At 32.3% G+C, this 27,721-nt stretch overlaps 1 protein-coding gene across 1 annotated transcript in view; it reads right to left on the bottom strand.

The window, feature by feature from the left end:
- LOC100644117 (leishmanolysin-like peptidase) overlaps positions 1-27,721 on the bottom strand; it is a 206,828-nt gene that overhangs the window by 107,427 nt on the left and 71,680 nt on the right. The gene's annotated exons all lie outside the window — the stretch shown is intronic.

The raw sequence follows: 27,721 nt of genomic DNA, 5'->3' as shown, positions 1-27,721 counted from the left end.
GACGTGGCTAGGGATCACTGACAATTCCAGAATAATTGCCGATACGTTTAAACTTTCTCAATGCAGGCAGACAGGAACAAAGGAATAATAACTACCCCTTCCTTTTACCAGGTTGGAACACGATATTCTACAATTAAATTAGGTACTGCTTTTCTGTCCTCTGCTCACCACAAAATAAGCGATAAACACAATCCGTTGATGAGAGTGACACTTATGAAAACTGAAGTAAATCCAAAAAATCTTTAAGAATTTATCAAAACCATTAATAATTATTATTTTATGTGAAACGTTAAACTATAAAGGAACCATATATTCAATATTGTAATAATACCTTCAGAAATTTGACATAATATAATTAATTCTCTCCTTTCGTTTCTCGTTATTTGATGCCTGCAAATTAGTCCAATTTTAAGATTAATAATTTGTATAAACTCCAAATAACGAAACTAATTAAGCGAAGTCAATGAAAGTATTATTTGGAAAAATGCATTTCACACGCATTAATTTGTTTGGCTGGGTAGAGATTAAGTTACTGACTAGAGAAATTTAATACAAGAGAAAATTAACAATTAAATTTATTAACGCTGTATTTGACGTGATTGGATCTCGCTACCATACGCTTCAACGCGAATTATCTTTCATATCTGGAAACGCGAATCGTCCTTCATATCTGGTAACACTCATCTTAGAAATGATAGTTTAAGAGACAATTCTTCGGCTCATGTAATCCTCGATCTAGATATCTATGGGATTTCGCCAAGGTTTAGAAGGGTCAGCTGCACTTTTACAGAGCCGACACTCTATACGAGTTCCTTTCTCGAACTTGGTTCAGGCAGGATTGCAATGTAGTCCCTTTCGAATAGTTTTCATACTCTCCGTCCGATTACGGATCAATTCCGAGAAGAAATTGGTTGAGAACTACATAAGTCCGGATATATATGTAAGTATATACGTACACAAGAAGGAGGCTAGCAACGAAATTTCCAATTCCAATCACAGTTTCCTTCGCTGAATTCAGACCAAAAAATGGAAGGTGCAATTGTATGGGTCTATTTACAGAGATTTTAACGATAAAATGTTGTATTAACTTGATATTTTGTACGACAAAGGAAGCAACCGATGTATTCAAAATTAAATATGGTAATTATGTATGTAGGAAAGGGCATACTTTACCGATTTCAAGGGCCTTAAAATATGTTGCCAAAGTCAGCGATCTGAACGACATTTCCTTCTACATGTTACCATCGATCGATTTTACTTTCTGAGATATTCGCAAAAAGCTTCAATTTATATTTGTAAACAGGTGCTTTTTCATATAGTCCAACTACCAAAGTTAACTCGTTGTTAAGACGGATAATCATTTTTAATATTGTATAAATAAAAAAAAATATATAAATTGTTTATGGGTTGCATTAGTAGTATTGGAAGCAGTACGCTTGCTAGCAATCGAATAATTTTCCATGAATCTAACGATATGTGAAATGTTGCAGTATATCTTATCTGTCTGTGTGCCATGTAAATACTAATATTTAAAGCCAATGCGATAATGATAACTATGCACAGCCTTGTTTTTTGAGTTATACGCAAAAAGATGATATAATGTGTAAGTAATAATAAATGGTATTAATCGAATTTACTATACACTTAGAAAATCGCATGAAATAAAAATTGAGTAAAGCTTGCATCGCGATGCGACGATGGGACATTAATATAACATCTAACTCAACCTTTAACCAATAACCCATTTATTTATCTTCTTTTATTTATATCAGATATGATTAGTATCACTGAGTTATGGTTAGGTTCGGCTATAGAAAAATTCAGCCAAGTATATGCCAGAATGATGCGCAATGGAAACTAAATTTAATCGAAAATTTTTGTGAATGGAGCAGTGATTATATGTAGAGGAAAAAATTGTTCGGAATGTTGACAATATTTCATCATTAAAATTTGTAAAGTATTTTTCTATATAATCGTCTACTAAAAGTGCATGCAATTTAAAACTAGTAACTTATATCAAATACTAAACAGTTCTATTAAAAATAAAAAGATTCATAAAAAAGTTTTGACTACAGTATAAAGTCTCAAGTATTATGTACCTTTCTAAAATAATAATATTAAAATAACACAATACGGCTACTAAAAAACTTTGATTATATCTTCGATAGCAAATAAAAGAGTCTATAATCAATGTGATTGTTGGGTTACAGTATTTCCATAAAGATAACAGTAATCGTAAATGCTTGTCATATTTTGCACGAAGATTAAAATCAACTAACGTTCGATAGATCGTTACTATTTACACGAATATTTACTGAAACATCAATAAAGGTATTGGACGTAAAGTAAGATGTTTGAAGAGAATTAAAAAATGATGTGGCGATATGATATCGGTCACATTGCCAGCGTGATCAATGACACGATAAAGATAATAACTTTATAGAAACGTGTGGCTACAGAGCGACTTATCAGAGTCTGCATATCAACGTTAGCTGATGTGCGTGTTGACACGAAAGAGGGAAATAAAAGCAGCGAGTTTGTAGGAGGTAAATCAACCCAATCGTTTCGCCAAAATCGTAAATCAAGAGAATCGCACCTTTGCTACTGAAATTGTTACACGGTAGTAACATTCTCAAACGCGTGGAATAAAGAAATTTTCAAAGGAACGTTGCCTGTTTCTACGTTTGACGTTCCTAAAGCTATTCTTCACGATGAGCTCGATAATATCTACAACTTCGTGTTTTATTGCCCATCCTTACAAACTTTTAATCGTGAGATTCGCGTTTATGAATTATAAAAGAAACTCTTTTCTTATCTTCTTCTGTTACTGTTACTTTACCTCCGTTTTAGTTACCGGCGCAACCGTAATTTATGCATTCGTTGAATTATTTCGTATTTTTAATGTTTCTACTTGGTATTCTTCGTAGTTTCTTCATTTCTACCGCTTACATTATTATTTGATATAATAATTCATTTTCCAGTTGATAAATGAGCAAGATTTAATAAGAATATAATATAAAAATTCCCAATTCTTTATTTGTCGAAACAAATAATGCATCGAATGATAAGCAGACGTTATTTTATTAATATCTAGTAAATGCGATAATCGAAGAGATGGCCTAAATATAAGTTCTCCAATATTTCATGAAAGATTTAACTTTGCGACAGAATCTGTCAATCGCTAATTAAGATCTTGTACCATTTGAAAAAACGAAAACACATTGCATTTTTTAGTTATTTAAAAACGTCTAACCATTCTTTTTAGTACATAATAGTTATTAATTAAACCACTGAGGACATAGACAATAAACATACAAAAGCTGTATTCTGTGGTCCTTGCAAAAAGTACCTGTGAGGTTTTAATTTTCATTACAATGGGACAACGAGCACCCCAATTACAGTCGACTTGCCCCAAAATTACCGTAAAAGGCCCTCTCACCCTTTTGGGGCTCACTATGTACACTGTCCTATACTGACCTCTCTGCGCTCTACCACATTTTCCTTTATCCCTTATATTATTCTTCTAGCTAATTAGTTTAGAACTAAACGAACCAATCATCCCTCTGTTTTTCTTTTTTCTACCTCAATTTCCATTTTTTCTTTTTTTTTTTTTTTATTTAAACTTCATACCGGCCTATGAACAAAATGTCTCACCGTAAAAATTTCACCGTCTTTAGTTTTTCGAGAAATAGACATTGAAATATTAAAACACGTTATTGCGTCGTTATTGCCAACGATAATATACAATACCAGAATTATCTTCGAAAGCTATCATCAATTACAGTCAATATCAATTACTATCATCAACACGCTATTCCTCTTAATATTCGAAGTATCTTCCATATCAATCACATAGTATCGATTTCGTAATTACACGTTAATCGATAGACAGTTACATCAGTTACGTTTCACTAATTTTACGTGATGTATTGCTATACTAAATACACTATTGGTAACCTGATTCTAACATAATGATGCTAGCTAATTATTCCCTGGAAATTAAGGCAATCAGTCTATATCGGTGTTAATTAATATCTAGCGGACGTCGATTTTATTGGTTTATAATGTTAACTCATTCACGTGTCCTAATGTAGAATCTCAGTTCAACATTGGCAAAAATTAAACAACATGCGACTACTTCGATTTACTCGTTTTACGTTTATTGTATTTTAATTGTACTATTTTTAGATTCATCGTCAAATTTGCTATTATTTATATTATCTTCTTGCGACGAGTAAACTTCTAAAAGAAAGACATTCGTTCATCGAATATTAATCGCATTACATTGATATTAATATTTATGTAATAAAGTTAAGAAATTAATAAAAAGCGGAATCGATCAGTTTACTTCCGCGAGGCAACTACCAAGATATTTCCCTTTGTTTTTCAGTTTGGAAGAAAACCGTTCAATTTTACCGACAACCTTCGACGAGTTTTTAATGAGAAAGTGATGAGAATTTCGTCGATATTTGCGAAGGAAAATATTCGAAGAATCGGTGGAAGAGACAGAGACGGGGAATGAAAAATTTGCCAGCATCCGGCACCATCTCAGACAGCCAATTGCCAACGGAAGATTAATGCCATTCCAGGATTGTTCGATTCTCCGCGCCTGACCTACGGACAAACGAATAATTTCCGTGGAGTCATCACATTGGTCGGCAGCTTTTGATGAAGTGCTAACCTTCTCTTTTTTCTTTTTTTTTCTTTTTTTTTTTGCTGTTACGTTTTGCCCTTTCGACGATGTAAGGGCGTCGTTTCACTGAAACTAAACCTTTACCAGGAGTAACTCTTTCGCGAAAAATCGAAGAAGAAGTTAAGTGGAATGGGATGGAGGAACTGGATTCGACATTCCCATCCCGTTTCGAACAAGAATGATACGCATTACAGGTGGAATATTTGATTCGGGCGTTGGCTCACAACTAAACGTTACTCGATAAACGATTTCGGATTTCAGCTCGATCTTCCTCGCCTGTCTCGCCTCGTAAAGTGGAAAAGATTCAAAATGATCGATAGACTTTCTTTGCGTAAGTTTCGAGGAAGGTAATACAAGATGAAAGAAAGTATTTTCTGAAGACACGAGAAAAACGGAAAGGACTTAATCAGTCAAAGAATTGACAGGCTCTGCGAACGGTTGCTTATTCTGGTTGGAAATTTTTTTTTCTTTTTTTTTTCTTTTGATATAAAGTTTAACACTAGGACCATCAAACTTGAAAAACTTGTTAATATTAACATACAGTTGATATACATATGCAAATATTTTTAATATATTTAGACATTTTACAAATTGTTTATTTCAGAAGCATAATAAATAGAATTTTCTGGATACTTAATGATAATACAGTTTGTTGCAACAGCTTGATGACATATGCCAAACGTATAGTTATGTTTTAAACGAATATAATTACTACGATTTCGTTGCCTGCGCCCCCTGATGCAACGTCCAGGTTTTACCGTCACAAAAAGTAATTTACAGAGGCCTTTTCAGAGTTGCATCTGCCAGAGGACATGTAACATGTTTCGCGGCGTTACAGGTATTTCTATTTTAACCATCGAAGAGGATTTTTCGCGATCGTTTTTGCAATCTTTCCGTGAAAAAATATGCGTTTATCTTGTGTAAATATAACACATGCAACATATCGCCAATTTGTTAACCAATGCGATTAATAAAAGCAAATTTTTGAAGAAATTGATTTAAAATAGGAAATTATAAATTATTTGGTTATTTAGGAATGATTGCATGAAAAATTAGTTACTTAAGAATAGAAAATATTTGTTCTTTTTTTTATAATTTTTAAAATAATTAGTCAAGATGTTAATCAAGAAAAATCGAGCTTTTAAGAAGTATAGTTTAATATACAGTAAATAATTGCAGTGAATTGATAAGTAAATTTATATAAATATTCGATTTATTTAGAATTCCAATTAAAAGTAATGAAATATATACCTTTTGTGCATTAATCAATAGCGTTAGATACGTGGTATATTTAAAATAGAAAAAATATGAGATGAGCAAAAGATATCGTATATTGATCCTGTACCAATACAGAAGTACTTCTATGTGAATATAAAAGTTTGATTCTCATATTTCGTATCTCCATTTGCAGTGAAATCAATTAAAAGATTTCACATTCACCGTTATAGCATACGTTTCTAGGTCAAGAATTAATGAAGGAAATGTTTTATTTAAATATCATATATTTATGGAACAAAAATGTATTACAAAATATACTATATTATAAAAGCATTATTAATTGTAAATATTATTTATTGCCGACCAATATTGTCTTTTTTAATGCATGTTTAATGTAGTAACGTTTATAGAAAACTGAAATGAATTATTTATTTCTGTATTATAAAATAAATTAAGTGTTATAAATTACTGCAAGATATTAGTATTATTATTAATAAGGTTATATTAGTATTTCATTTCTATTGAAATAAAACATTTTCTTTCTTTTTTTTTTTTTTTTTTTGCTAACGTTAGTCAGTAATAAATTCTGTAAATAAGAACTTCTGTTTTATATTATATTTATTACTGTGCCAATGCATATTTAAATGAAACAGTTCTTGCATCTTGCAAAGAGAAATATCTATTTCATCTATTACTATACTTATATTTTAAGGACATTTTATATGTGATGGTATAACAGTTTTAAAACTCAATTTCCCAGTTTAAAAAAGGTATATTGTTACATGCGCGAAACATCGACAGTGTTTTTAGACTGCACACGATACCAGTGAAATCTATAGACAAAAATATCCTATTTTTAGAATTTATAAAAAAGAGATGAGAAAGATAGATACACCTGAAATCTATATGTTAAACAAACAATATGCGTTATAGAGCGAAAAAAATAACAAACATCAATTGTTTTTTCAACGTTCCCAAATAAAACGAATATTTTATCGATTATTACCGATTTTATAAAATAAAATAACATAATAAAGAATTATTAATAAATCCACCATGTGCATACTGTTTTCAAAGAAGAAGTGTCTAACAGACTAAATTTTATCTAAAAATAAAACTAAGAGAACTTTTTAGTTTTATGTATACATATATATATATATATTTGTATTCAATATGTTTTCCGGTAGACAAACAAACCGATAGTATTCCGAAAACAGCTTCAATACAATACAGATAAAACCGTGCAGCGCAGAATAGAACGCATAGTAAATATGAAAATACAATATAACTAGATTTTATAATTAAAATTCATACGAGACTTTTATATGAATTGTGCGCAAGAGTAAAATTACTGAAGGGATTTGATGAAACGGTAAAAAAGAACGGGAATGCGTTCAATATTGACGTTTTCATTTTGGGTGAAAAAGGAAAGATTGAACAAGCTAAAGTACGATATTGGATAGTGCATAGTATGATCATGATTAATTGTAAGATGTAACTGAATTATTCTCAAGATTACACTACGTGGATATACAATGAACTTTGATTTCTTGTTGGTAATTATAAGAAATAAATAAAAGATTAAAAAAAAAAGAATTACTGCTAAAATACAAACATACTAGTTGGAAAAATGCTGATTTTTTCCATTGTTATTCTAGAAAAAACATTGACGAAAGGAAAGGAATCATTTAAAATGACAAGATTTTAGATTAATTTCATCATATACGATATTAAAGCTTTCAATCGTTTTATTCTTTATGTTTATCACGTAAAATTATTATTTAACATTTATTCTTCAGGTTTATTACTTATTGCTTCCTGAATACAAGTAAAACGTATAAACCATGACAACTGTATGTTCTCAAAAATATAGGTATCATAAAAAGTGGCAATATGCAGTTGAAGTCTTGTTTAGAACGGACAGTCTTTAATTTATGTTCTTTCGTGACGCTTCGTACGTACAAGTAACAAGTCTCAGCGTTGTGTCAGACGCGCGTACGTAGATTCGCAGGTGCACTTATAAATAAGGCATTCTAGCGTTATTTATGCGCCAAGAATATTTTCAAGGAAAACTAAGGACTTCTATACTTGTTTTCAAGATTTAGTGGATCAAAGATAAGTCCGGTAAAAATTCTGAACGTTCTTTTACGACCAATGACGATGATATACGTATGTATATTACCATTCTTAGTTGAAATGTTCTACTTAGAAAATGATAAAACTTCGGTTACCTTCAGTTTTTAAATGGTATTTAGATAATTTTAACTAAGAATGTCTATGTACTATCGTTATTATACCAACAAGTCTACATAACATTACTAACAAGTAAAATCTACTGCAAAGTCAAAAGTGGGTTTAATGGTAGTGCATCGCAATTATATAAACAATTTGGGACAATTCTTCGCTTTCGATTATCAATTACTTTTATCTAAAAAATATATCTTTCCACTTTACCTACCTTTTGTATAGTATATATATATATATTTATTTATTTATCTGAACGGGTCTTGGTTCACAATTTCCTCTTAATTTTTGTATACTGTGCATTGTATAGAAAGTGTTACATACAGCATGTAGCCAATATGTATACAAAAAGAAAAAGATAATACGGAAAATTGCGCGTAAATAAAAAAACAAATATAATGCATTCTACAAACGTAAATTCGAAATTGCTCTATCCAATTACTTTCATTTCATCCAAGCAGTTACATCATCATGGGCATCGTACAAGCGTTCCTATCATTTGAAAACATGGAATTTCTTATACATACGTAGATACATGTCCTTTTACATATGCATGAAATGGATGCAGCTACTCGTAACATAAAGATACCTTACACAAGCATATCTTCGCATGTATTACGCACGTGTTTCCTGTTAGGTTCTTTTCACGAAAATTCGGCAGAAGCTCGCTTGATATATCTTTTTTTTTTTTTTTGACTTTTCACGGTGGTAACATGAATCATGTAGTTGCATATTGCCTGCTTACGTCTCTTTCAAAATATTACCGGGATTATTGGGTTTCGTAATAAATTGAATTTGTAACCAACGTTTCGTGTACATACATATAACCGCAGCTTTAATTCCGTAAATATATGTAGCAATCCGCGTATCAATAGCATCCGCTTATTCCAGAGGAGTTTAACTTTTTCAACTGAGTTTGTTTTTATGGAAATTCCGACGTTAATCTGTGGTTAGCGAATACATAAATAAAAGATACATATATGAACAGTAGTATGCGTTTGTACTAAGCTATACATTTTATACATATGCTCAACGTCCTTAGCTTAGCTTATTTGACTAATTATCAGTATCGTGTTTGAAACGAAGCTTGTTTCAGTAAAGTGTATTGAAATAGTAGAAGTTTTCGACCAGGCAATTTTTATCATTTTATATAACAGTAGCGATAACCTAAAGAATTTTAACTGGTGTTATATAATTATATAATAATGTCTGTTGCTTTTAGAATATAACATGAAAAATCTGTCTGGTTGATTATACATAATACTGTACAAAGATCTATCTATTTAATATAAATCACAGATAAAATTCCAAATGTTAAAATTCCCAATAAACAGAATAAAAAAGAAAAAATAATATTTAAGTACAAGGAACCTTTGTACCTAATATGTCGAATAAAAACCACTTATACAACACCATCGTTAGAGAAAGACTTCGCCGTTCAACTAACATCACATGCACATTTTTCTCATCATCGTCATCTTTCTTGATGGGCACTGAATTGAATTTTCGCAGATGCCCTTATCATGGAAAAGCAATCCTCCTTGAGAGTAGACAGAACAGACGGCATTGGCCGTAAATTTCATAAATGGAGCAGGAGAGACAAAGACGGAGAACGTAGACTGATATTGTACCCCTAGGAGACTACTATTCCGTCCAAGTTTATCACCCGGATGCACGGCAGGATGGTTAGATTTGCCAGCAAGTAGCCCCAATCGACCTAAACAACGAGATTATTCCGCTAATTGGTACGTGCATCTCACGCATCTAGAATAGCGTGACACGACGGTTGCGGTGAGATAGTCACGAGTCATCGACCATTCCAACTGCGGATTCATCGATTTTAATTGCTTATCAACGAATTATCATTTAATTGAAATCACAACGAATTGTTATATATCTAGGATCATGTACTAATCCTTAATTATTCTTCATTTTATCACGTTATCTATCGAAAGATTTAATAATCGTTTCTAACGATTATGCCGAGGATTTTTATGGGAAATTCGAAAGTGAAAAATTGCACAGAATGCATATAACATGAAAATATATATGAAATATTCAAAGTATAGTGCTTTGTACAATACATATTACGATACTTGATAGATAGAGTAATTTTCTACTTAACTTCCATTTCCTTCATTACATCGTAGGAAATATGAATTTGCATATTTCCAAGATCTATCAAAATATACGTACGTAAGTATGTATCCTTTAATTCAGAGAAAACGATTTCACTAGTACGTCTCGGATGTAATGCTTCTCTGTTCCTTTTTCTCTCTCAATCTTCTTTCATTCGATCTTCCCTCTCCTCTCGTTCCTTTATTATAGCTTTACAATTTACTCAAAGAGTAAAGAGAAAAACGTGGATTGAACGAAACTCAAACGATGTCAATGCAAATAAGATACGTTCTCGTCTTTAAAAGGTGTAATGCAATATACCCAGAGGCAAGAGATGCAACGAATTAAAATGTAAATTCAATAAGCATTTATGAAAGCCTTTGACGAGAAGATAATATCGTAGAAGATGGCATGTTTTCCTATATTATAGAAAATTTCTTGTGGAATTTCATTCGTGACAGGCCTTAAGGATTACATTATATAATTTTTTAATAAATTACCAGCGTGTACTTCTTTTATCGTATAAAGTAACAGGTTAAATGAAACACTATAATTAATTATTACGCAATTAATTTATAATTTTCTCCAATTTTCTAGCAAATACATACGATAATTATCCCTAGACTTCCGAACAAGTATGTATATTCGACCTATGTTTCGTAACAAACGTGCGAATGTTTTACAGTATTCGCAATCAATTTGGAAGTCAATTGATACACCGGGTATTCTAAAATACAAAGTTCCTGTTACAAGTAGACCCTATTTTACAGGCTACGAAAAACAAAATGAATGATGCAACGGCTGCTTTACCTGTTATTTCTGTGCACGAAAAATCTAACGAATATAAAACATCACCCTTTAGAGCTTTGTAAAGCTTTTAATGGAAAACGGATTAAAACTCTAGAGTGAATTGTTTCGATCGAGTGAAGTTAGTCACACTTTTAGCACGCAGGCCAGCGCAATTCATGACTTTCCTCTCCAAATGAGAAAACAGCGAAAGGAACGCTAACTTTCCATCTAGTCGATTTACAAATGAAAAAGTACGCTATTTCTGTAAGCGTTATGGTTCTGCACTTTTTGTTTATTTTTCTAATGAAAAATTGATCTCGTAAAATATCAACAATAAAATACGGTTCGTAAATTCACGAGTATAACAACAAATTAAACAAAAATTGTTACTACTCAATGAATATAGGACATTAACTGTAGAGAATTTTGGTAGAATTTAAAGAATACAAATTGATACGCTATGCCGTATCTGACGAAGGAATTAAAATAAAAGAACAACGAAACCTTCATGAAAGTCTAACTAATTTCGTTATAAACATAGTTTAAATAATACGGTATACACGTAGAGTATACATCTTATCCATAATAAAATTAAGAAGCTAATACTATTTGATTTCAACTTCCGGACGTTATAAAATATATAGGTATACGCTATAAAATAATATTAGGTCGTCCGAAAAGTTTCTTTCGTTTTATAAGAAAAACATTTTCCGTTTTATATTATTTTATCGCATTACCTATGATCTATTTTGTTATATCAAAATAAAGATCACAATGTTCGGCAGATTAGGCTTCATGTTTGTATAAAGATGCATCGTTGTAAAAGACGTATCTGTAAAAGAAAGATACTTTTCGGACAACCTAATATAGGACTGTCGCATTCCAACAGGGGAAGGAAGAGAGGAGAATTTTAATATTTTTGAAATATCAGTAGCTCAATAAAATTGAAACTTGAAATCACACCAAATAAATAATAATTGTTCTTTATTTTCTTCAACGTTAAGAAATTTTCTAATAATAACGAAACATAATTCGAACAAATATAACCCAGGAAACGCAATAAAGCGAATGTTACTTGTATTACTTACTGCCAGCAGGGTTTACAATAAGAATTTAATACACTTTGATCTGTTTCAAGGAACTAGATAATACGTTATGTCTCGTAGGCGGACACAAAACTTATTGCACGTAATTTGAAATGATCGTTTCTCTCGACATCGATAAGGAATGAGCGTGTCATAAAGTCAAAAGTTTCAAGGGGCAACAGGGAAATTAATTTTTATTAACCCTAAAAAATCGCGGCTCATATATGACGAAAATTCTCGAGAGATTTCTGTAGGAAACTTTTCGTGAATGTTTCTTCAACTTCGTCTACTGTCAAGGAGAAAGCAAGTTGGACCTCTTTTTTTTGCGTGTCGAAGAGAAGTGCCAGGTAATTAGTGGAAGTTACATGGTAGCGAGAAGTTAGTAACAAGTAAGTTGGCAATTAGTCGACAAACAGAATTATTCGAAGTCGTTTAAGTCGGTTAAGACTTTGCAAGATCAATCTTACAAGCGAAAGTGATTCAATTTTAAGCATCTCTTCAATCAGTTTCAGTAATGTTTGAAACGCTCGAGTTTCATTTACTTTGCTAAACAATTAAATTTGTGATTTAAAGGATTGATTAATTATTAAAGTTATCATATGTCTGTTTCGAAGTTAATTCTAATTCTTTAAATAATTAAAAAATTGTTTAATAGTGATATTCATAGTATCATATAAATACAATATGGAATTATGCATTTTCAATCACGCCATATTTTATATGTAACTGATATCAAAATAAATTTAATTGTATATAGTAATATAATTCTCTACCACTATTTATGATATTACATATAAATTACTTTTTATCGATGTATTAAATATTTACGAGTCACAATTGAATCCAACAAAATTTATTTTTCAATCATAAGGTTTGAAGCATTTAATTAAATCCATTACATTTTGATCTATAAACTATTCACTTCCGAACAACATTTAACATAACGATAGCAAGTTCAGAACATTTTATCGTATTCTGCCTAAAATCTGGCGTTTACGTAAACGGAAGCAATACGAAAGCAACGACATAATCGATCGAAACTTGCATGCCAGACCGTTTCTTGTTGTCTATTCTGCTATTCGTTGTGCCAAATTAGAACTCGTTTGACCTCACTGAACTCATAAACAAATTATCTCTTTCGCTGTCTATGGTACTTTTTTCTCTCTAGAATAAATCTTCTCAATAAGAAAAAATCTAACTTTATTTATAGCTAGATAATGTAAATGTTCTGATACGTATGCAGTTACATCATCGATACAAACGTCAAGTTAAACAACCTTTTTGCAAATTTCATTATTCTATCATACCATCATTATTACATTTACAGAAATACGTGTTTTCAGAATGTTTTAACATTTGATAACTAGTAAAGTATATAGAAGAAGGGCATGAGAGTTTGAAAAGATAGTTAAGTTTTACGTGACATGTATACACACGTAGGTTCTGTCCAAAGGGAATAAATTTCGATGTTGCAATTTGAAGCTGACTGGTCTGATTGAAACGAAACCACTGTAAACCCACTCGTCGCGAAATGATCGTAAGCTTCACGAATCCTTGAAATTCTACGAAATGTAAGATAGCAAGGTTGAGTCACGAACCTCGTTGAAAGACAGAACGAGGTTAATCCACGTGCAGCTCCTCGGCTCACGAAGTAGCTCGCTCGACAAATTTGATTTTAGCGACTGAGTACACTTGATATGCGAAAATCACTTCCGCAATACGAATTATAAACGTTATACTACGCGTCTCGAGATAAGTTTAAGTCAATCGCCTTTGGCACAACTTATTCCTCTTCGGTTGAAATTTCTCTGAATATCTTCGAATTCGATGATTATGCGCGTTACCTACAGTAATACTTCAATCTATTCGATGAAAAGATAGAATTATTTTTTATTTTTCCATCTTATTTATTTCAGACGCATTTTATGAGAAAAATAATATACACCTTCCTAACTACTATAACAGTTACAGAGTATGAGATAAACCTTTGAAATGATTAAAAACTCGTTTAAACCTTTAAGAATTATCTGGTTTGAAATCTGGAAAAATAAAGAATCCATATATTCAATTTTATAATGAAAATTGCAAAATGTAGAACAACTTATTATTCTATACATATTTTTTAAACTCAATCTGCGATAGGGTAACTGTATGAACGGGAAAATACATTAAAATTGCTTTTAAATAGATGGTAATATTAAGTAGCATTTTACAAGATCCTCGAAATAATTGTAAAATATTGGAGCACCGATAATTGATTAAAAGAAGGTTAACACAAATTGATCGGATGGGGCTTAATCAATCAAATTATACCTATTTGCTGTTTGTTTTACACGAGGTAGAACCGTGGTGTAGAGGCTAAGTTTCGAATACGGATTTTCTCTGTGTTGCAATTAATGTCTAGCTCGGATTGCAGGTTGAATTCGACCGATACTCATTCCTCGGAACCGGCGTAACTTGACATCCAAGCCACGCGAGACGAGACGCATTTGATATCGACAACACCTTCCTGGTAGTTAATTTGATGTTGCTTAATGCTAGAAACGGAAATTAGATAAGGATCTTGCTTGAAACGTCCAAACAAATGTGCTAGATATACGTTGAATTAATTGTTCGAAGCTGCTGTCTCTTATATCCCATTACGCTTTCAATAATCGAGGTGATATAGAATAAAGGCAAGAAAATGTATTGTATGGGATAATATATCCGTAGTAATAAATCACATACTGGAAAGTGAATTTTAATTGCAATTAAAGAAACGCGAAAAAGGAAATTCATTTCTATTCGTGAAATCGATCAATTTTAGTTCATCTAAAAAATAAAGTTAGAATTTGAAAAAATTTAACGGGAAGTTTATATATATTGGTGCAAATGTATTATTACATACGATACGTTTGCGTTTTATACAATCGTCACAAGTTTTCTCATATGTGTATCTGTTCAATTATTGAGAACATAATAGGTATAACAGACAGCAGCTTGGAGTAATTAATTCAACGTATATCTAACGCAGAATTTTCTCTTTGATGTAATTCTGCATCGTATTACTCACGGCGAATTAAACTACCTATCAAATATTTAATAACAAATATTTTATGTAGTAATATAATGTATTTCATACTTTTATACAGTACATTTCATGACGATAAAATGCAGATAATTGTCGAGACACTGAATATTAATATTAATATTAATATTGATAATTAATGAAATACAGAGTCCGCTCGAATAACATATAAAAGCGAACACGACGTGATTCCGTGTGAAAAAATAATCAAAAGATGTAGAATAACATTTTTCTCATTCTCGGAATAGTTTTCGAAAAAAATAAATTTGGGAATTTACTACATGCATTTACTACGGCGATTCTTAACTAAACACGTTCAAACTCTGTTTCCTTGAAGATGAAGTCTTAAACAGAGAAATTTTATTCTATTAGGTCATCCCATAAGTTCGTGCAATTTTTCGAGCGGTTATGTATATGTTAAGATTGTTTACATACCTTTCAGTTTCATAAAAAAAATGTAATCCCCCTCTAGCCTGTTATCGATTAGCTAAGCTCAAGTGCATTGGTCCCTTATCGCCGTATGTTTATAAATCGACACATGAAATGTATACACAAAAGTCGGCACGGACTTATGGGATGACCTAATACATTTTCGATTTATTTTCACACGTATAATAACCTACTGTCGATTACTTAGTTCTGTCCAGTCCAAAATTAACCATGTTCAAGTATTCTTGATAAATATTCAAACTTAATTTTTTCAAGAACGAAGCCAGAATGAAAAGAAGATCATTTTATGTTCTTTTCCAATCTTTCCACAAGGAATCACGTTATGTCCGCTTTCACGTGTTGTTCGGATGAACCCTGTGCAAGTAACCGTATGTATCATTTGACAGAATTCCAACAATACAAAGATAAATATTGTTTAATTAAAATCTAATTGCATATCTGAAAACAGTAATAACAGTCGACTTTATTACAGTAATGATACCAAAATGTAATTACAGTAAGGAACTATTTAATTTTAATTTAGATTAAAATACGTGATTATGTAGTTTCCTCGTCGATTACTAATTAAATTACAATTATTTTAATTTTTTTTAGCATTATTCGATTAAAGCTATATAGATTTTCGTTTATTTCTACCTCTCATCTAGACCATTTTAGCTTCTTTTTCGCGAAATCTGACATAGAAGTGAACTTACACCGGATTTTTAGCTGATGAGAAAAGCGGATGGCCGGAAATTGTCGAACTCGGCACTTTGTTCGTATAAAGGAACGAAAAAGAAGCGATTGCGTGTACCAATCGTAAAATAACTCTTTCCAGTAACGACAGGTATACTATAAAAATCGATCTTGGTTTCCTGCGCTCGCTCTGAGGAATTCGAACTGGTAGAAAAGTACATCTCCGCTAAATTGTCTACACAACATTTCAGCACGTTATAATGTCACAGAAATTATATCATATAAAGGTTTGTAAGGAAAGATACAATATATCATAATAATATAATAACATTAATAGGAAGATTCAATCATATTGTTTACATTTTCTTGACTACTTTAATTTTATTTTTGTTCTTAATTTTAATATTCGTTTATGTATCTGCATCATGTACACTATTTAGTTTATATCCATGATAAATTAACAATATTAGATATCATCAGTCGCATTAACATAAAGCGATGATCTGATTATTAGACACAAAATTATTCGTTCCATTGAGATAAACATTTTTCCGTAATTTTAAGATAGCAAGGTTGAAATCACACTAAATAAATAATAATTGTTCTTCATTTTCTTCAACGTTAAGAAATTTTCTAATAACAACGAAACATAATTCGAACAAATATGACCAAAGAAATGCAATAGGGCGAATGTTACTCGTGTTACTTATTGCCAGCAGGGATTACAATACGAATTTAATACACTTAGATCTGTTTCAAGGAACTAGATATTGAGCTTTGTCTCGTGGGCGGACGCAAAACGTATTGCACGTAATTTGAAATGATCGTTTCTCTCGACCTCGATAAGGAATGAGCGTGTCATAAAGTGAAAAGTTTCAAGAGGCAACAGGGAAATTAGTTTTTATTAACCCTAAAAAATCGCAGCTCATATATGACGAAAATTCTCGAGAGATTTCTGTACGAAACTTTTCGTGAATGTTTCTTCAACTTTGTTCACTGTCAAGGAGAAAGCAAGTTGGACCTTTACAAAATTATTGTACAAAATTATTCGTTCCATTGAGATAAACATTTTTCCGTGATTTTAAACATACAGATATCCTTGAATAAGTAACCGAATTTTATGAACGCGTTGACATATGAATAGAAAAAATAACGATGTTGTCATTCATATTGCAACGCATATGACACAACAATGTAGTAATTTCTATTGAACCGGGAGACGAATATTGAAAATTATTTTCGAATATATTCTGTATGGTATGGCATACGAGGAGATTTTTGAAGTTTCAAAAATATGTCACTCTATTTAGAGCATATTTCTTTCCATTTTCCGAAAAATAATTTAACAAAAATCATACGCCAGAAAATCGACGACAAAGCAACGTGTTAATTTATTTTTCCCAATTAATTATTTTTTAATTAAATTAACTATGAATGTTTCATATATTTTTATATCGTACGCGTTCTCTGTTTAGTTTATAGTTTATTTTACATTGACTTATCTACTATTCCACTGAAATACAATTATTTGAAGTGAAATAAGTATAAACATTAAGTAATTATCAACGTCGATAGAAGACGCTCAAAAATATACAGTTTTAAAAGATCTCAAATAAACAATTGTTCGAAGTATACCGATAAATAAATACAAATCTTAAAGTTCTTGAAACAGAAGCAGAAACAAAATAACAGGAACACGCACGGGAGAATGTAAGGACTAACTGTAACGAAAAAATTAAAATAAATACGATGAACCGTGCGTCTAATTTCAATTTCTACCCGGAGCGGCACTTTCTCGCTCATCTCCAGTTTAATTAAATTTGTTTAGAGGTAAGATAGCGTTGGTAGTAGTGTTGGCAATGGTTGAAGATGCTACAGACGTTTTCGTTCACCGTGCACGAATACTTGGCAGCCTTGGCACTTCCTCTCTTACCAAGTCACACGGTTCAATTCCGTCGCAAGGAGGAAAGACGTCAAGATGGAACTTTTTCCCCGACCTTCGTACCGACGAAATTTTTTTGCCGAAGAAGAGAAAGATTCTCATTGGGGTGGAAATCCCGTAAGGGGTTGCAATTTCACGAGACCCCTGTTTTTAGGACCGTTCTCGCCTGAAGTAGTTACTCGCCAAAGTAGACGAAGGAAATTAGAAAATTAGAAATTAGAAAAAATCTGATAGAATAGTACAATCTAAAGAGAATAGATAGGTCGTGTGTGCGTTATTTATTTTTCCTGATACTCGAGATCATTAAGAAATTAACTAGGCAAAATTGTAGGAAAGAAATTATTCTAAAACTATTTTAGCTAAATCCTAAATCCAAGAGATTTTATAATTTAGAAACAGAAAGGTTGGTTGCTAAGTAGGAACATATTTTGGATAGATATTTATGCGATAGAAATATCGATATTTTTTAACAAATTTCATATGTGTAGCGTATTTCGATATCACAACTAATAAACAAATATTTTCATGTTTCTCTCGTACATCGCAATATACTCTCGATATACTCTCGCGTTTAAGAGCATGGAATCACTTTGTATCCCATAAAATCCACAGAATAAAACAATAAAGTGAACCAGCTTAGAATTCTGATATCTTAGAAAATTTTTCACTGTGAAAGATTCATTATATACTGTCTATTATTTACATCTACGATTGTTGAAATGTGTAATGAGAGTCAAGGTGTAATAATATGGTGCAATATAGTAATACAGATATCGATATAGTCTCAGACAGACATGATCGATGTTTCAAACGTTTAATGTTACCAGATTTTGTTATAAGCGTATAAAATCCAATTTGGGTGCAATTTGTAAATGGTTCATGAATCGAATTTCATTTAACCATTAGTTTGAAATTGTAGTATTTATATACTCGGAAGTTAGTAGCTCGGTAAGTGGTATGAATAAAATTGACTACATCGAGTATATTCGTAATTATCGTCACGATGTTCGTCTAATTGCTACATCAAAAAAGGAGCTGGTAGGCTACGTTCGGACTAGTATGCCATCGCGTGCGATGCCAACACGCAACTAAACCGTATATACCATACGTCAATAGGAGGTCTATCATGATAAGGAAGCAAGACGCGGAATGCAGCTACTCAATGTGGTTTTTCAAGTATTCAAAGTTAACATTACATAAAGTAAATGCTATTATTTCTTCTGTGTATAAAGCCTTTCAACACGGTAGATGTATATGAGTTTCGAAACATTGTTAACCACGCGGTGTGAACACATTTACGTGCATACAATGCCTCACAAAATTATTTGGCCATTTACCATATAGGAAACTCTTATATGCTTGAAATTAATTGCGTTTCGTCCGCAGATTCTAGATTATATATTCAAGAACATATAGAAGATAGTTTCCAAGATTTCTGGTAAGAAACTTTTACAGGAATTAAAATTTTAGAATGTCTGTTAAATACTAAATCGCGGAGATTTAATGAATTAGAAACAGAAAAGCTACGGTAGTTTCTAAGTAGAAATACGTGACAGAAAACGAGGCAATATACATCGATTGACTTAGCTTATAATGTTTTTCTGTAATTTCATATGAAATATTAGTTATAAGTCTACGCTTCTAATGCATAAAAAAGAGACGTGAGAAGGTCAATTCCAGAGAACATTTATTCCATTCTAAGCAACAATGTCAATTGCACTGTACATATAAGAGGAAACAGGAGACGTTGATACTTTTTATTGATCGTGTCGATCTACTGAAATAGATGTGATATTTTCTCATCTGGTAAAATTCCAGAGCAGCAGGTCAATCGGTATAACCTTGCAAGAATCAGCGTTATGCTCAGTATGTTGGCATAACGCAAACACGGCTGTAGGATTCGGGGATAGCAAGGATTCAGGATGGAAAGGAGAGTGGGGAAAGATTTTCGATGCTTCGCTTTGCATACTAAGCTTCGTAATATCCTTTGTATTATGCTCGACTCTCCAAGCTTCCCCTATACTCGGTCACCCTCGTGAACAGCAACAGCAAATCTACATATGGATCCGCGGTGTGTTGCAATCCTGCGTTGGGTTATCGCAATTTGCATCTCACGTGGTAATGAGTTGGTAGGGATTTAACATTATGGAAAGACCTAGGATGGAAAAAGAGTTATGGCGAACCTCTTGTTGTTTCGTGTACACGTCGTCGTCTCATTTTATTTTTAAATTACTTCCCGGCTCTCTATGAAAGGGAGAACTGTATGGTAACGTACCATTACAAGGAACATGGTATACATAAAACAATATGATCGGATTTATGTCATTATCTTTTAACATGCTGTAAGAAGAAGATCGTAGTTTTCATAGCATTAAATTGATGCCATGTTTTTATAGGTATCATTCCAATCTTATTAATTATTGGAATTAACTATCAGTGTATTTGGTAATTTGTTTCAACACGATACGAGAGCCTATATTGTGGATTATAAAAATTTGTGATTGGTGACATAGATTTTATAATTATAAACATTATATCAGTAACTAAAATTCAAAATCGTATCGATGATTTGTTGGATAGAAAACATGTGTCCATTAAATATATATTAAAATATAGTTTAGGAAGGAGATATGAAAATATATTATCTCTTAAATAATTTTACTGACCTGACGATCAACAATTTCAAATTGAATAAATTTTGTAACATCTAATGCAACGTCAAAATTCGACGATACAGTTTTCATGTGATAGATAGAAGACTACGAGAATGCGTTAGAGAAGCAGGAACCAACTTGTCTGCTCTGCTTCATTCTATTCAATGGTCGCGACCGCGGTGGTAACTCTGCCATGAAATTAGACCGGCTGTTTCCAATTTTCACTATTTCGACTAGTGTAGTAAATAATTGCCCGTCATTTTGCACCATTTGGAGTAAGTGGCTGCCCGTGAAATGGATGTGAAGTGAAATCTGCCAAATCGACCTCTCCTCCATCTCCTCGAGCCTATCTTTCTTTTTGAATGATATTCACCCTCGAGAATTCATCTCTGGCGAATGCACGATAGTAATAGTATCGTTCATCGTATCAATCGTGTCTTCAAGAAGGGTCAAAACCGGTCCGTGTGAAAGTACTTCAACGTTTTAAATATTAATAGAACGAAGACTGTCCTTTTACTCGACTTTTAAAAATTTCACGAAGCGTCATAAATTTATCATTTATTTTTAAAAGATTTCTATAGAAATACCTCTGAGAGTGACAGGTTATTTCCTCTCCTCGTTTAAGTAATTTCTATATCTCTTCCTTTTGTATCTGTTTCTTTACTCGCATTAAAGCAATTTCTTTTAGTCGCCGAAGAAAGTCAAAATTAAAAATGTTAACGCTGTCATTTCATAAATTCTAATTAAAGGCTCTTCGTATATAAGAACAATTTACACGTACATATATATATATATAATATAAAATATAAATATATATAAGGTAGCTCTTCGTATATAAGAACAATTTACACGTACATATATATATATATATATAATATAAAATATAAATATATATAAGATAGCACATATTAGAGAACAGATTACACATGCTACTCCTGTGCAAAGCATTTAACGAGGTTTACTTCAAGTCCTCACATTTTCTTCGTTCTCCCTTGAGATAAGTTTCTCTCCATCCACTCCATTAATTCCAGCCGGAAAAAGTGAACGAGTAGAGGGTTGCGCGACGTAGGAACATTCCGTATGAAGTAAAACGAGTGTAATTCACTTACGACGCTATGGTACACTTGGATATAGCATTGCATTAACATAAGCTTCAAACTATTTGGCGGAATTAGCTTTAGATGCGAATTAAATAAACGTATTTAATGGTGATAATAATAAAAAATCCTTCTTATTATATTTATTGAATTGCTTTCTGATATAATTCCAGTCTACATGTAATAACAACCTATTGATTGAGAAAATATACATTGACTGTGATATGTGTTTGTCGTAGTTAAACATATCTTTTAACGAAAATATTCTTGCAAGAATTATCACAATCTTGTGTGGATCTGAAAATTGGGGAAGATTAGGCCTTACAAATTGGTCGTAATTTTTGCGTCAATGAAACAAACTTATAGTGGGATCAAATATAGCAAGTTCAATTATCTACACATTTTCTAAAACTAGTTTTAAAGCTGTTTCTACTTGAATGTCACTTGGAATCCAACGAAAGGATATAATTTATCCCATGCAATACCTTAATCACGTGGCTAGTCCTTGACATTTTACAGACTCTCACTGAAATTAGATTCGTGCCTGTTCATTGTTTGCCCCTTGGGTTTAGAAAAATTATCACCGCTAATTCTTCTAGATTTATAAAGAGTCTGTGTTTAAAGAAGAAACAGTATTCTTCGATAAAATCCCAAGACTACACCATCTGAAGAAGGAAGATCTAAGAACGAAGTTTTTAAAGTTGTCTTCTATACAAGAAAAATTGGTACTGGAGCATGATCTGGCGGTAAAAATTCCCTATACTGTAAAATAATATTTGAAAAAAGGCTAAAGTAAAGTAAGTAAATCGTTGAAATGGAAAAAGGACCAATAGCCAAACTTAAATAATTAAAGTAGCGTTGCATTTAGCATATTTATTGAATAAAAGAAAACTTATCGACGAAAGTAAATTTATCTGTTCTAAACTGGATATGTACACAGACTACTATATTAATCAGAAGCATAATAAAAAATTAATTAATCCAAGTGGATCGATGTTTGCGCCGGTTTTATTTTTCGTATTGACAACACGATCGATCGTTCCATTTATTTAAGTATAGTGATAGAATCTAATATGAGGCAAGAAATAACAATCCTTAATGAACATCCTTACAATATCCTGCTTGCGCGGCTGTGGTGTAGATTTGGAAATAGACCATGTAAGATATCTATCACCTCTACTAGGTGCTCTGCATAGTAAATAGAATATATGTATGCTTGAGAGCTGACTGGAGAAGCATAAGCCCAGTAGGCCGCCATCTTAATAGAATCAGGATGATGCTCAGACTGTCTAAGCAGCTATGTCTCGCACTCCCTTAGCTGTCGTCGTCTTCGAATATTCGGAGAATCCTTCTTACTTTCCGTAATGAATCGTTCCCTCGTTGCACAAAGCATTCTAACTGCGTTTTCGTGATTACTTGACCCGCTTCTCTCTTCGATAATGACCTCGCATTTCTTCCTTTTACTTTTAATATAATGCACTTACAGGAGATTTTTTGTCTTGTTTTATTCTCGCCAATTTCTAAGTTAAACGTAAGTTACTGGTTAAGCATGGTTAATTGGTTAATTAATAAAAGTATAATAATAATAAAAATGGTTAATTAACGTTGAATGTCGCATTGATCAATATAGGCACATGTATAATAATTGAAAATTGTTTTTGAATAACAGCTATTTTTGTCATGTAGTTTATTCAAGAACTGTCTCGTTATGTGCTTAAGATGCAACGCATCATCGTGCATAAACTAAATGAAATTCATGATTTCGAATGACACATCCTCCGCTGATATTTTTTATATATTTAACGATAAAATAATTTCAGTGAAATAAATAAAATAAATTTATCATTAGGAGATGCGCCGTCACGTGAAAATTATTTTGATTAAATATTGTGCATATATGTGGTATTGAAAAAAGACCGTATATGTGCGGTCGCAGATTCATTTTATAAAACGTTTTATACGCATCAACGTAACATCCATAAAAAATTGCATGAGTAAAACCATGTCCTCTCGGTTCAAAATATAAAAAATTAGACTTCAGACAAAATTTCGTTTGTGACCGTACAGCGATTAATGTAAAATCCTTATTAACACAATGAAGCTATTTACGGTTCTATGATTTTTATGAGGTTCTTTATACGAAATGTATAGCTTAATAATAAATCAATCATTCCTTTGCTAGAAAATATATTAGAAAATGATAAGCAAATACAACAATTGCTCGGTAGACAAATTATAGAAAATTAAATATGTTTCTATCCTGTGTAATGAATATGTAAAATTCAACTGATTTTTACCTGATGATTAAATTTGTTATATCGGTAAAATATAGACGACTAGAGAAAAGAAGCTATGCACTTAGTAAAACTTTAGGTTAAAATTGTTAATGTCCCTGTAAGAGTATCGATTGGAAGAGTATAAAAAATATTTTTTCAATAAGTTGATTAAAATAATCGTATCAAGCAAGCGACTATTGCGTTGCCTTGAATATGGATCACACTTTTCTATTATTCAACTTATCGTCCCATTTCCTTTCGTTCTTACATTTTTCATTTCATTCTCTGATTCTTCCGCTGTTTGTACGGAACATAAGCGATCGTCACCGCGGTTCACCCTTTCATTTACCTTCTTTCGATATTTTAATATTCGTGACGAGAGATCAATTCCCACCCACCTAGCCTCACCGTTTCCACAGACCTACCACTTTTGTGAAATATTCATGATGCTTTCGCGCATTTCGCAGAAACTCGAGAAAGAAAACACGGTCGTTCGTATAAATTGGAAAACTGATAAAGAACGTAGAAACGAGGCGATCGAAAACAGAAAATACTATTAAGTAGTATTTGCTTTGTAGCTTATGAAAATCATGTTTTTGATATGTAATCGCTCTTTTAGAGAGCTGGAAGCCATCAGCCAACAAGCAACGATTGCACGAAATGTTTCCAATGGAAGAGAATTCTATGGTATTTTCTGAGAAATGTAATAATGAGAAATGAATTTTTTAATGAAAAATACCCTTTAGCAAGTGCAGAACTAGTTGAATTCGGTAACTTATAAACCAATTAATTTTGATACCAGTGTATATAGTACACTTTGTTCAAAAAATTCGTAGAATGACATCAACAAACTGTGAGCCAATGTTAATACCAAGTTCTCGCACTGATAAATTATTTTTTAACATTAAACTTCTTAAACGACCGATACTAAGTTCTTCAGTGATTATCCGGACAGTGATTCGCTGATTTGATAACACAAGTTCATGAACACGTTCAAAGCTCTCATTTTCGACGTGAAAGGTCGACCTCCGCGAGTATCATCTTCCGTGTTTTCTCTTCCTTCTTCTTACTCGTCATCCATTTGTAAATGGTTGTTGGCTTCATAGCATTCTCTCCATACGCTTCTTTTAGCGTATCACTTCAATTTCGTGGTACTTTTTAGAAAGATCAAGAAGGCATTTTCAAGTCGTGAGACGGCCGAAAAAAACATAGACACGCTAAATACTAAAAAGAAGTTGCCATAAGCGAACATAAGGCTTACTTGAAAGAACTTTTTGAATAGGGGAGTACATGGAATAAAATATAGCGCAACAAGGAGTATAATAAACGTCTTATAACGTTATTTCAATTTTTATCAAATAAACGATTATTGCAGCTTATTGTAATTACTGTACGTTATTCTGCTGTAACTATGGAACTGCATACGTTTATTACTTTATCAAATATTCTTCTGGACTATTATATCATAATATCAATTTCCTAACTCCCTTTTTAAAATAAGTATTTTCGTCCCCTTGAAGATCTCTTTATATATTTTAGTAAAACTGAGAATCTCCTCCTCCATTGAGAAATGGTTTTAATTTTCTAACTCTAATATACGTATATTATCAAATCTCGATAGAATTTCAAGCTAACTACAACCGATTAATAATACGAACTACCCAATCTTAATTAATCTTTCCAGAAAGAATTTGTTAGAATCAAATCTCTTCGGCAATAATCAAGTATCCTGATAAATTCCATAAATTCCATAACATCTCCAATTACATAATAACGTCCACTTACAGAATATCGTAATAATCGAAAGTTATTTTTCGCCGTAGGGAGAATGAGATACGATAATCGCCGGAATGCTGGCCGTTAATTAACGAGAAATTAACAGCGCCGGAAGGCAGTAGCTAGAAAAGCGAACTTAACGTCACGCCCCGACGATATATTAATTCAGCAACGGGCAAAGATTCTCTTGAACTACGGTAAGACTGCAGGTACCTACTCTCGAAGCTCTTTCGGATGTTAAACACGCCGGATACCATTCCTCGGTTCTTCCAGGGTCGCCACAGTCCCACCAGCGTTCATAACTCATACCGCACGACCCGGTTAGCCTAAGAGCTAGGAAAGCGCATGCATCATATTGTTACATTATAGAAACGGGTCGCGTTTCTACCGCACGTACGATAGAATCTAAATCCAGAACTTAGCACTGTCACACTCCGGCAATTTCATTTTTATAATCGTATCCGCCTTATCGCCGCAACAATGTCCCTCTGGCTTCGGCCACGTTTCCTAAAATTTATGTACACGATAGTAGATTTTGAGATAACCGCGGGCTATAATCAATATCACGGTATCGTTACTAGGAGTTTATTCGCTTCAACTTTAAACTGTATCAATCCGCGAGGCAAAAGTAAATGAAATATAGAGGGCAAATTACAAGAAGCGAAGAGCAAAGTATAAAATTGAATTTTAAATGATACAACGTGACTAAAATTATTCTTCTTTGCTTATTCATGTAATACAGAGCGAGCTTGTTTCTTGATTGAATTAAATTCATCAACCTGAGCATTTTGAAATCAGAGATTAAACATTAATAACGACAAATCAATCACGAGTTAATTCTATTCCAACTATGATTGTGTTTTAAATATTGACGACCAGGTTTGTATATAAGTTTCTACTTTCAGAGTAATAGATTGTACTGTTAACGTGACTTTTCTTATACGTATCGTATATATTTAAAAAATTGATAAAAAGTACGATAAACGTACACGAAGTACGATGATTTTATTCCTCGTGTAATGTGGCATCACTTAAATTTGTTATTCATTTTTAACGCGTTCACACTTAATTTACATTAAATACAGCAAATATCAACCTACTATTTTTCTTCTAAAATAAATCGATCGTATATATATATATATATTTCAATAGAAAATTTCAGAGGGTGTTCGGTAGAAGAAATACTATAGGATAATAAGCTAGAGAAACAAGCGAATACATATCTAACTTCAATTGAATTTTTTAAAAATGAATTCTCCTTGGGAAATATGGGAAAGACAATCGCAACGAAGTAGACGGGGAAAATGCGTTTAAACGGAGCGAAATGTCCTCCTCAGCAAATGGTCCATTAAAACGACAAGTGGGGAGGTATATTGGGATTGAGTGATATTAAGAGAACGAAAAGAAGAGTGAGTATGGAATGGAGAGAAAATTTGTATTAGGAGGCAGAGACTGAGACTCTCCCAGGAGAAAGCGGAAAGTAAAGAGAAAAGGGGCAGAGTAGATTTATTATGCTATGGGACAGAGCACCTGTAAGTAAACGGGAATATTATAAAAGAATATTATAATCGAACACGAAAACGTTGAAATAATTTCAACTTCTATCGAAATTTACATAATGTGAAATATTTTCATCG

This window comes from Bombus terrestris, chromosome 1 (genome assembly GCF_910591885.1).
Source record: "Bombus terrestris chromosome 1, iyBomTerr1.2, whole genome shotgun sequence".
NCBI classification, from domain to species: domain Eukaryota; kingdom Metazoa; phylum Arthropoda; class Insecta; order Hymenoptera; family Apidae; genus Bombus; species Bombus terrestris.
Note: the sequence above shows the minus strand (reverse complement) of the source record. Positions and strands in the feature narration are given on the sequence as shown.